The following is a 10,920-nucleotide window of genomic DNA, read 5'->3' as shown; positions in this document are numbered from 1 at the left end:
TTAAGGCGGGAAGCATCCTTTCGATTCAAAGCAGGTTTTATAAATGGGGGGCGTCATTCATGTGAAGATAGGAAAATTGAGACTTTAAATTGACTTTTATTACTGCTATTTGACGTTTATGCTGTAATCTGAACTGGGCAGTTTCCCCCTTTTGCCCAAAACTTATTATGTGAAGTTATTTCCACGCTGAGAGTTTTTAGCAGCACTGTGTACTCCTGGTTCACCCTAGCTACATAACTTTAACATTTCAGCAGGTATCGCACCCCGCCCCCAATCTTCCCTCATGTTACCAGTGCAGGATTTATGTATAAGCTAAACAAGCTATAGCTTAGGGCCCCACTCTCTTGGGCCCCCCAAAAAAAATTAAAGGAAAAAAACCTGGATGTACATTTCCAAAATATAAGATAAAAAACAAATAAAATAAAGCCTACATACAGCAACAGTGTTTTGTGTTGTGTAGGCTCCTATGATGTAAGTAATGGGCCCCGCCTGCTAGCCTGCTCCCTAAAATATTCAATACAAAAAACAGTGACAATTTGTTGTTGACAAAGGACAGCTGGACATATAAAGGGTCCCATTACCTTCTGTAGCTTAGGGCCTCATCAAACCTAAATCCGGCCCTGCATGTTATCCACAGTTTTCCACATTAAGGGCCTCAGGACATCATTTTTATTGCACATTTGAGCTCGTGCTATCCATACTTGTCTGTGTCTGCAAAAGTTCTGGGACGGTCACACTGCTTCATTTCCAGTCAGTGCACCTCCTGTAACTTCTTGCTGAAATCTAATGTTTCATACTACAAATCCTCTGAATTTTATTTTTACACACACACACACCACACTTTAGTTGCACTATAGCCCCTCCAGACAGCATTATGGAAGCATCACAGAGCAACTAATAAAGCAGAGTATATTCACTGCTAGCTGTACTATCAATGTGTCAAGAACATGTTGCAGGATACTCTTGCAATGAAATACTACTTTGAATTGGGCCCCCAATATGAAAGGAGCCACAGCAAGTATTTACTCTGCAGATTCCCACTGGCCTATAAAAATGTGAACACAACAAATATTGCAATGTCTGCATCCATCTGTCTCAGGAGACAATGGAAGAGGGCGCCTTCAGAGGTAAAGTCAACCCATTGGAGAGTTACAGTGCCTGATGTGGCTGTAGAGACTGATACAGGAGAGAGATGTTTTGTTGCAACTGGGGCAAATGAAGGCATCTGGTTTTGCTGCTACAGGTGCACCATTTTAATGGTACAGTGGTACCTCGGGTTACATACGCTTCAGGTTACAGACTCCGCTAACCCAGACATAGTGCTTCAGGTTAAGAACTTTGCTTCAGGATGAGAACAGAAATCATGCTCTGGCGGCGCAGCAGCAGCAGGAGGCCCCATTAGCTAAAGTGGTGCTTTAGGTTAAGAACAGTTTCAGGTTAAGAACGGACCTCCGGAATGAATTAAGTACTTAACCCAAGGTACCACTGTAAATCAAATGTCACTATTGCAGAGATTACTATGAAGCAATCTGACATAATGCATTAACTCAGCAAGTTAAAGGAAATCAACCAAGGACCATCAGCCCCACTGCCTGGCTGGCCCTGCTACCTCTCCCCCCCCCCATCCAACTCTCTCCCCCCCCCCATCCCCTCACCTCCTCTTCCTCTGCTCTCTTGGGGAGACAGGTTTGTTGCATGAGAGCTCCAAATCAGCTTTAACTGCACAGCTTGAATTTGCTGGTATGTGATTTAATCCCACCTGGAAAATAGCAGCAGTCTGGAATCATCTAACAACAACAAAAAGTTGGCTGAGGAGAAGGAGCCACTGTCACCATGTAGAGTCAGGAGGGTTGACAGAGGCAGGGGGAGACGGGGGGGGGAGGTGCACCCTCCTTCATTCATTTGTATCCAGAGAAATGCCCTATAGAGGATTATCTTCACTGCTTGTTGGGACTCAGGGTTCACAGCACACAGCACAACTGTAGATGTGAAAAGAGAAGCCTGATTTCTTTCTTTTTAAAAAATATATCTTTTATTAAAGATTTCTTAGTTTACAACAATATGTGCACTGTCTCTTTTTTCAAGTTGTGTTTTCTACAGATGAGTTTCATTTGTTGTGAGACATTAGTGTTGCATGCAGTGTTAGGTTGGGAAGAAAAGAGGGGGAAATGGTGAGTGGGGTGGGGTCGGGGGGGCAATGCTTCTATTCTTCTACTTAATGTATGTGTGGGGTTTTGTGTCAGCCTCACTTCTGTGGGTTCTCTTACTATTCGCTTGTTGTGTTTTCCTGGTGGTGAGAGAGGTTGGGGTGGCCTAGGGTGTGGTTGGTTGTCTTTGGTTGGCTGTAGTGAGATTTGTTTTTGTGGGGTGTGTGTGTGTTTGGATCAGGATAGCCATATTGATTCGTATACTGTTGGCAGATTCTTGTCTTGTTGGGCTGTGTATGTGAAACAGGGGAACCATACCGGGGTGAAGGGGTCTTCTTCTATTTCTCCCCTTGTCAGTTTCCGTTTATTGATTTGTTTTTCTGACAAGGCTGTTTCCCATACTATTTGATACCATTGGTCAGGAGCCTGATTTCTTTGGAGAGTATTTACTTGAAGGAAGAGGTCAAGACATGGTCTTGTGCAGAAAAGAACTTGCTAAAGAACAGAAAGGCAGCACTAGAGTGTACAGTGGTACCTCAGGTTACATACGCTTCAGGTTACATACACTTCAGGTTACAGACTCTGCTAACCCAGAAATAGTACCTCGGGTTAAGAACTTTGCTTCAGGATGAGAACAGAAATCGTGCTCCAGCAGCGCAGCAGCAGCAGGAGGCCCCATTAGCTAAAGTGGTGCTTCAGGTTAAGAACAGTTTCAGGTTAAGAATGGACCTCCGGAATGAATTAAGTACTTAACCCAGGGTACCACTGTACTTAGGTGAGGTGAACACGAAAGTGAATCCCCACCCTGCACCCTGAGCACCCTAAAGGGCAAGCCTATTGAACCCAATGAGACTTAATTTCTGAGTAAGCATATATAAGATTGCACTTCATTTTCTCTCATTAGGATCAGTGCAATAGGCAGTGCCATTCTAAATATGTTTACTCAGAAGTCAGTCCTACTGAGTTCAGCAGGATTTAGTCCCGAGTACTAGTAAAGCCTTCTTAGGATTATAGCCTTAAATGTTATTAACTTTGGCTGGACTGTGCCCATAGTGATATGCCCAAGGCCACCAAAGTTGAGCAGAGCTTTTAACCTGGGATTCCCACAGCTAAACTCAACATTGTAGTCACTTGACACCACACTGTCTGTCTCCACTGAAGTTCTGCGATTACTCAGAATAAACTTCTGTGCTCATTGTGTTCTTTGTAATACATCTGCAGATGCTGCCATGCTGTAACCCCAGACAAAACAAACTTATAGCCGAAGCCTACACAGGTTTACTCAGAAGTAAGTCTCACCATATGGGACGTGGGTAGTGCTGTGGGTTAAACCACAGAGCCTAGGGCTTGCCGGTCAGAAGGTCAGCAGTTTGAATCCCCGTGACAGAGTGAGCTCCCATTGCTCAGGTCCCTGGTCCTGCCAACCTAGCAGTTCAAAAGAACGAAGTGCAAGTAGATAAATAGGTACCGCTCCAGTGGGAAGGTAAATGGCATTTCCATCCACTGCTCTGGTTCACCAGAAGTGGCTTAGTCATGCTGGCCACATGACCCAGAAGCTGTACGCCAGCTCCCTCAGCCAATAAAGTGAGATAAGCGTCGCAACCCCAGAGTTGTCTGCGACTGGACCTAATGGTCAGGGGTCACTTTACCTTTACCTTTACCTAAGTCTCATCATATTCAGTGTTGTATATTTTTTGGTGTGCAAAGGGTTGTATTCACGCTTTATAAATCAAGCAATTGGTTGTGAGATCCCATAAAATGACCATGTGTGGGCCTTTTATGCCAGCAAGCATTAATTGTCTTACTGATGAATTAAACATCTCAACCTTTCTTTAACAGGTGGAGTACAATTTTCACCTGGGTAGACATTTTATTATTATCAGTGTATCTTTGAGTTAGGGCCAGTTTTCATGTTGTAAATTATTATTTTAGTTCCAGTGTGATTCAAAAGGAAATTGGGATAGGAAATTGGGAGGTGTAGCTTTTAGTCACAATCCTAAACACACATTCAATCAAGTCCCATTGAAATCCAGTTGTCTTAGTCCCAAGCAAATGTGTTTAGGACTGCTGTAAGTGTTCATTCAGCTTACGCTTCCTTTTATATCTTGAAAATTATATCAAGAATTTGGTAATATGAAAATATATTTCAATTTGAGTGCTTGACTTGATTGAATAATTTGTTAAATGTCCATTATTAACCAAATTGAAAATAGCTCAAACAGCCAATAGGCCTGCTATTTACATAGCATTAATTAACCATATAGCAATTTTGCACTAGTGACATTGAGCTCTTTTGAGGCTGTGGCCAACTATGGGAGAGAGGGCCTTTTCAGTGGTGGCATCCTGACTAGAATGCTCTTTCCAGACAGACTTGCTTCCCACCTTTATTGGTATTTCAGCACCAGGCAAAGAGCTTTTAATTTTCCTATGCCTTTTTGCCTGTTTTTATGCTACGTTATACTTCTGTCATTGGGTTGTAGTCAACTAACTCAGAGTACACCCACTGAAATGAATAGACCTACGTTAACTGCAATACAGTGGTACCTCAGGTTAAGTACTTAATTCGTTCCGGAGGTCCGTACTTAACCTGAAACTGTTCTTAACCTGAAGCACCACTTTAGCTAATGGGGCCTCCTGCTGCTGCCATGCCGCCGGAGCCCAATTTCTGTTCTTATCCTGAAGCAAAGTTCTTAACCTGAAGCACTATTTCTGGGTTAGCGGAGTGTGTAACCTGAAGTGTATGTAACCTGAAGCATATGTAACCCAAGGTACCACTGTACTTAATTACAGTGGAACCTCGGGTTGCAAACATGATCCGTGTGGGAGGCACGTTCGCAACCCGCAGTGTTCGCAACCCGCAGCACCGCGTCTGCGCATGCGCAGGTCACAATTTGGCGCTTCTGTGCATGCACAAAGTGTGATTTACCGCTTCTGCGCATACACGACTGCAGAAACCTGGAAGTAACCCATTCCGGTACTTCCGGGTTCAGTGTGGTGCGCAACCCAAAATCGCGTAACCTGAAGCGCCTGTAACCCAAGGTACCACTGTACAGTGAGTCTGCCAAGCATAACAGTTAGAATTAAAAAAACAACAATGGGGCATAGTCAACTAAGTTGAATTTTAAATTACTTGATTCTTGTGAGTCACAAGAAATAAAATCATTTAAAATTCAACTTTGCTGTAGGGTGACCTGTAAATATTGCATGTAACCAAGTGAGCTTCCTTTAAAAAAAAAAAAAAATCCAGATCATGGTCTGTTTGTACCTGCAAAACACCTGAGGCAGAATATTTAGATTGAGAGAAGCTTGTGTGCAGATCGGTTTGGAAAATATGACTTTCTAGCTGGTTGGCTAGAATGTGTGAAACTGTGTCAGGCAGAACTAAATTTGGGACTTGTAGTGATTTGGGGGGGGCACGATTGGCTGCCCACTTTCTTGACCGGACATGGTTAAGAAATTCAGCCGGAGTGGGGAAAACACCCTCTTCAGAATTCCTGAATTTTTAAAAAGCAAAGGCATTTAATAGGCAAGTGATATGCAAGTCTTTTTTTAAATGAAAGCTGATTTTTTTTTAATTGGAGTTTCAGAGGATGACCTGATCGTATCCACCCTCGAATCAATGCAGTGGCGTCTGTATTAGCAGTGCCATTCCCTCAGCGACATCTGATGCCGTAGCTGCAAAGTGGCAAGAGTCCTTTGATCAGGCTGCAAAGTGACGTGGGCAATCATCAATATATCACATGAAGAGGCACTGACACATCCCGCCCTCTGCCCTCTCCTGACTCTCCACTTCCCGCAAAGTAGCAGCTGCTTGTTAACAACTTCTCTTGTCTCTCTCATAAAGAAGGGTGCCGCTCCTGGTATTGTCCCACACTTGACAACAGCTGTCGTTTCCATTTGTCTTGTGGTTGCAAGAGACAGATGGAGGCAGACAATGTGGAGGTAGCGTGAAACATGGCACCACCAGTCATCCGAAATACCTTCATGCTAATGCAAGGAGTATGGGAGGGCAAGCACGCCGAGCTCAGCTATATGCAGAGAAATGGGATCAACAGCTCAGCCCTGCATATATTTGTTTTGTTTGCTTCACATTACATTCATGAATCGCTTCCCGTGAAATATCCCCAATTTTCGCAGGAAAACATCAACGAATAAAAACAATTGCATATGTAAAATGACATTTATATTAAAAAAAAAACAGAAGCCTTTTTGTTAGGGATTGTAGGACAAGACCTGCCAAAGAAAATAAAGAACTTATTTATGTATACTACAACAGCGGCAAGAGTTTTGATAGCACAAGGATGGAAGAATGAAGAAATCCTGACGAAAGAACAGTGGCAAGAGAAATGGATGAACTATGCAGAACTGGCTAAACTGACATACAAATTGCAAGACAAGGACAATTTTGACTTCAAGGAAGAATGGGAGCTTCTTACAAATTACTTAAAAAGACAACAAAAAGAATTGGACTCTTTGGCAGGTTTTGAATAAACATTCACAAATTTATTAATTGAATGTATGATAGATAAAACAAAGATATGTACAATTTTATAATATGCAGAGAATAACATGTGTTGAGAAATCAGAGAAAGAAGCTGAGGGAAGCCTTTGGGGGGAGGGTGGGTTGAGGAGGGAGGGGGGAAGGGGGAAAGGGGGAAAACCAATGTATGTATTAATATGATTGATAATTGATTATGTTGAAATTGCTTAATAAAAATTATTTTTAAAAAATTGCATATGTGTTGTTGTTGTTTAGTCGTTTAGTCGTGTCCGAACCAGAGCACGCCAGGCATATGTACAAACAATATAAAACAACTCCACACACACACACACACACACACACACACACACACACAACTTCCTCTGCTTATGTATTTACTTACTCTTGAAAACCTAATAGAAACTGTTTTAAAGAACCAAATTTTAATACAACATGGGATGAAGATGTTTTTCAAGGCTTGTTGAAAAAGCAAGGTCTTCAAAAAGGCAGTACAGATTATGCCTGTCTGATATGAAATGGGAGGAAGTTCCAAGCGGCAGGTGCCACCACACTAAAGACCCTGTCCCCATATCGCTTGGAATGGACTTCTTGATCAAAGGTATCTCTCCTGTAAAGGCCTTCTCCTGAAGAGCACTGTGATTAGTTACTGTATTTATTTATTTACTGCCTTCCACACACATGTCTCAGGATGATTGGGCATATAAAGTACATTGAGAAAATCTTTTGTGTCTTGTGGTCCCAAGAGTTACAGGGCTTTGTAAGCAGAATAACTAATTGGCAGCTAGTGCAATTCTTTCAATGGTGACGATAGTCAGCTCCAGTGATGATGATGATGATGATGATGATAATAATAATAATAATAATAATAATAATAATAATAATAATAATTTATTATTTATACCCTGCCCATCTGGCTCGGTTTCCCCAGCCACTCTGGGCGGCTTCCAACTGAATATTAAAAACAGTACAGCATCAGACATTAAAAACTTCCCTAAAGAGGGCTGTCTTCAGTTGTCTTTTAAAAATAAAATAGTTGTTTATTGCCTTGACATCTGATCAGTTAAGCCATTGCATTTTGCATCAGCAGCAGCTTCCAGGCCACCCTCAAGGGCAGCCCCTCATAGAGTGCATTGCACTCTACATGGGGCTGCCCTTGAGAATGACCCAGAAACTCCAGCGGGTGCAGAATACCGCGGCGAGACTCCTTACGGGGTCCTTGCCACGGGATCACATTCACCCGGTGCTATACCAGCTGCACTGGCTCCCGGTGGAGTACAGGATCAGGTTTAAGGTACTGGTTTTAACATTTAAAGCCCTATATAGCCTAGGACCCTCATACCTACAGGACTGCTTCTCCTGGTATGTCCCACGGAGGACCTTATGGTCTTCAAATAAAAACATCTTGGAGATCCCGGGCCACAGGGAGGTTAGGCTGGCCTCGACCAGAGCCAGGGCTTTTTTGGCCGTGGTCCCGATCTGATGGAACGCTCTGTCACAAGAGACTAGGGTCCTGTGGGACTTGACATCTTTCCACAGGGCCTGCAAGCTGGAACTGTTCCACCAGGCCTTTGGCCAAGGCACAGTCTGACCCCCTCTCTCCTTCTGTAATCCTCATAGAACTCTAGCCCAATGGCTGCCATTAATTCGATTCTGAATTGATTTTAGAATGTATTTCAATTAATTTACTGTGTGATTTTATGTACACTGTGCTTTTTTACTTGTTGTTAGCCGCTCTGAGCCTGGCTTTGGCCGGGGAGGGTGGGATATAAATAAAATATTATTATTATCATCATCATCTAGGAAAGGAGAAACAATTCAGCTCCACATGATCTGCCTCGAGGACCAAATTTGAGATGTAATCAAGTCCCCCCCCCCACCTTTAAGATCAGAGTGAGAATGAGGACTTTAAAAGTGGGAGGAGACTTGCAAAAGCCCTTCCTTCCCTTTAAGATTAAATTTGGCTGCCCAGGCTCTGCAGTCCTGTTCCCTGCAAAGAACAAGGCAGAACAGCCAATGTAGGATTAAACCAGTGATGTCAGCTGATGGGAGGGGAGGAGAGTGAGATCTGAAGGAAATGGCCAGGCAGGTTGAACAAGCCCCTGGGTCTGAGGTTCCTTAACCCCACAGTATCCCATTCTGGAGATTTCCAGCACATGGACAACAGTGATCAAGCTATCCTGGTCCAGAAATGGCAATAGCTGTCTTACCAGCCAAAGTTGGTAAAAGGCACTCTCAGCCACTGAGGCCAACACAGGATTGCCATCAAGTATGCACTCAGGAGAGAACTAGAGCCAATCTCAACTCCCAAGCAGGCATATCTGACAGATATCAGTGGTACCTCGGGTTAAGTACTTAATTTGTTCCGGAGGTCCGTACTTAACCTGAAACTGTTCTTAACCTGAGGCACCACTTTAGCTAATGGGGCCTCCTGCTGCTGCCATGCCGCCGGAGCACAATTTCTGTTCTCATCCTGAAGCAAAGTTCTTAACCTGAAGCACTATTTCTGGGTTAGCGGAGTCTGTAACCCGAAGCGTTTGTAACCTGAAGCGTATGTAACCCGAGGTACCACTGTATGTGTTTGCATAAACTTGTTTGTCACTTTCGTTCTTTTCATTTTTACCGAAACAGGAGGTGTGCACCTAAGGACATTAGAAGAGCCTTCTGGATCAGGCCAATGGTCCATCTCGTCCAGCATCCTCTTCTCACACTGGCCAACCAGAAGCCTACAAGTAGGACCCAAGCAAAGAGCATCCTTCCCTCCCGCATTTTCCAGCAACTGGTATTCAGAAACATGCCACATCTGACCATGGAATTAGCACAAAGCCATCATCACTAATAGCCAATGATAGCCCTCTCCTCCATGCATTTGTCTAATTCTCCCAATCTAATCCACCCAATCCATAATTTAATTATGGTCTGTATGTAAAAGTACTTTCCTTTTGTCTAACATTCAGCTTCATCTCCATGAGATCTAGTATTATGACAGAGGGGGGAAATTTCCTATCCATTTTCTCCATGCCATGCATAATTTTATCAGTTTCTATAATATCACTGATTACTCCGCAAATGCTGCAACCTTTCCTCATAGAGGAGTCGTTCTGCCCAAGGCTCAATCATCAAGATGAATGTTTTTAATTCATGGTGCGTGTTAGTATTAGTGAACACAAAATGCACTTCAAAACATTGCATCATCCTTTAGAATTTGGTGAAATCAATGCACCCTGCTCCATGATTTTTTCACCCATTGCATTTTTGCAGCGCATGGCATGCACAGATAAGCCTAAATCCCGTTTCAGGAATTAAACCCTGAGCTGGACAATCTGCTTTTATAAACTCTGGCACAGTCTGGCTCAGAAAAATCCAGGAATGAAAATCTGACCTTAGCTGCTTGCTTTTAGAAACTCAAGGCATGTCTCCTCTGAAATGCCAGAAGACTGGCAAATCACTACTGCCATCATAAAACCTTCTGCCGTCACTGACCTTGAACTGTATTAACTTAAGGTGAATTATCAGAGACTAGAGACTACCTGAGGCCACAGGAGACATTAATGGTTTGTGGAGCAGCACTGCTTTGTAGAGAGTAGCACATTTGCTGCAGAAGTAGATTGTGTGTTGCTTAACTGTAGTAAAACATGAAAAAACGTTCAATGTGATAGGCTGGCAGGAAATGTGTAAGACATCCCAGCAGCAGCTGGCCATTCTACAACTCTTCGTCATTCACTCTGCAAAAGAACCATTCTGTGGTTCTGACTACTCTTGTGCCAAAGCAGGAGAATTGATGGATTTCTTTTTTAAAAGGTATGGCAATGATACCAGTTCCCAGCTCTGGAGTACATAGACATTGGGGATCCATTTGCACTTGTTCTGAAAGCTTTCAGTGCAAACCTGTATAATGCTTCCTCTGTCCCTTAGGCTTTGACCTGACATTTTACTAAAATGCAATTTAGGATTTTACTAAAATATTTGCTCGGCACTTGCTTTCTCTTAGAATGGCAATGATGCCGACCTGTCAGGTGCTGGAACTGAGTTCCGGCTGGAAAAAAGCCCTGTATTTACGAATGCTGAAAGGTATTTAAGTCTTGAAGATTTGGGCCATGATTTAGCTCCACACTCATCTTGTTTCATGCAACTAATGGTCTTGGATGCTGAGGACCAACCACGTCAATAGCTGCATCCACCAAGCTCAGCATGGCTCAGATGTGCATTAACCAACTGCATGTTTGGATCTCCTTTGCTGGGAGAGCAGGGCATTCATGTAAATTTATGCTTCAG

This window comes from Podarcis cretensis (genome assembly GCF_951804945.1).
Source record: "Podarcis cretensis genome assembly, chromosome: 7".
In the NCBI taxonomy this organism is placed as follows: Eukaryota; Metazoa; Chordata; class Lepidosauria; order Squamata; family Lacertidae; genus Podarcis; species Podarcis cretensis.
This window is presented reverse-complemented; position numbering follows the sequence as displayed.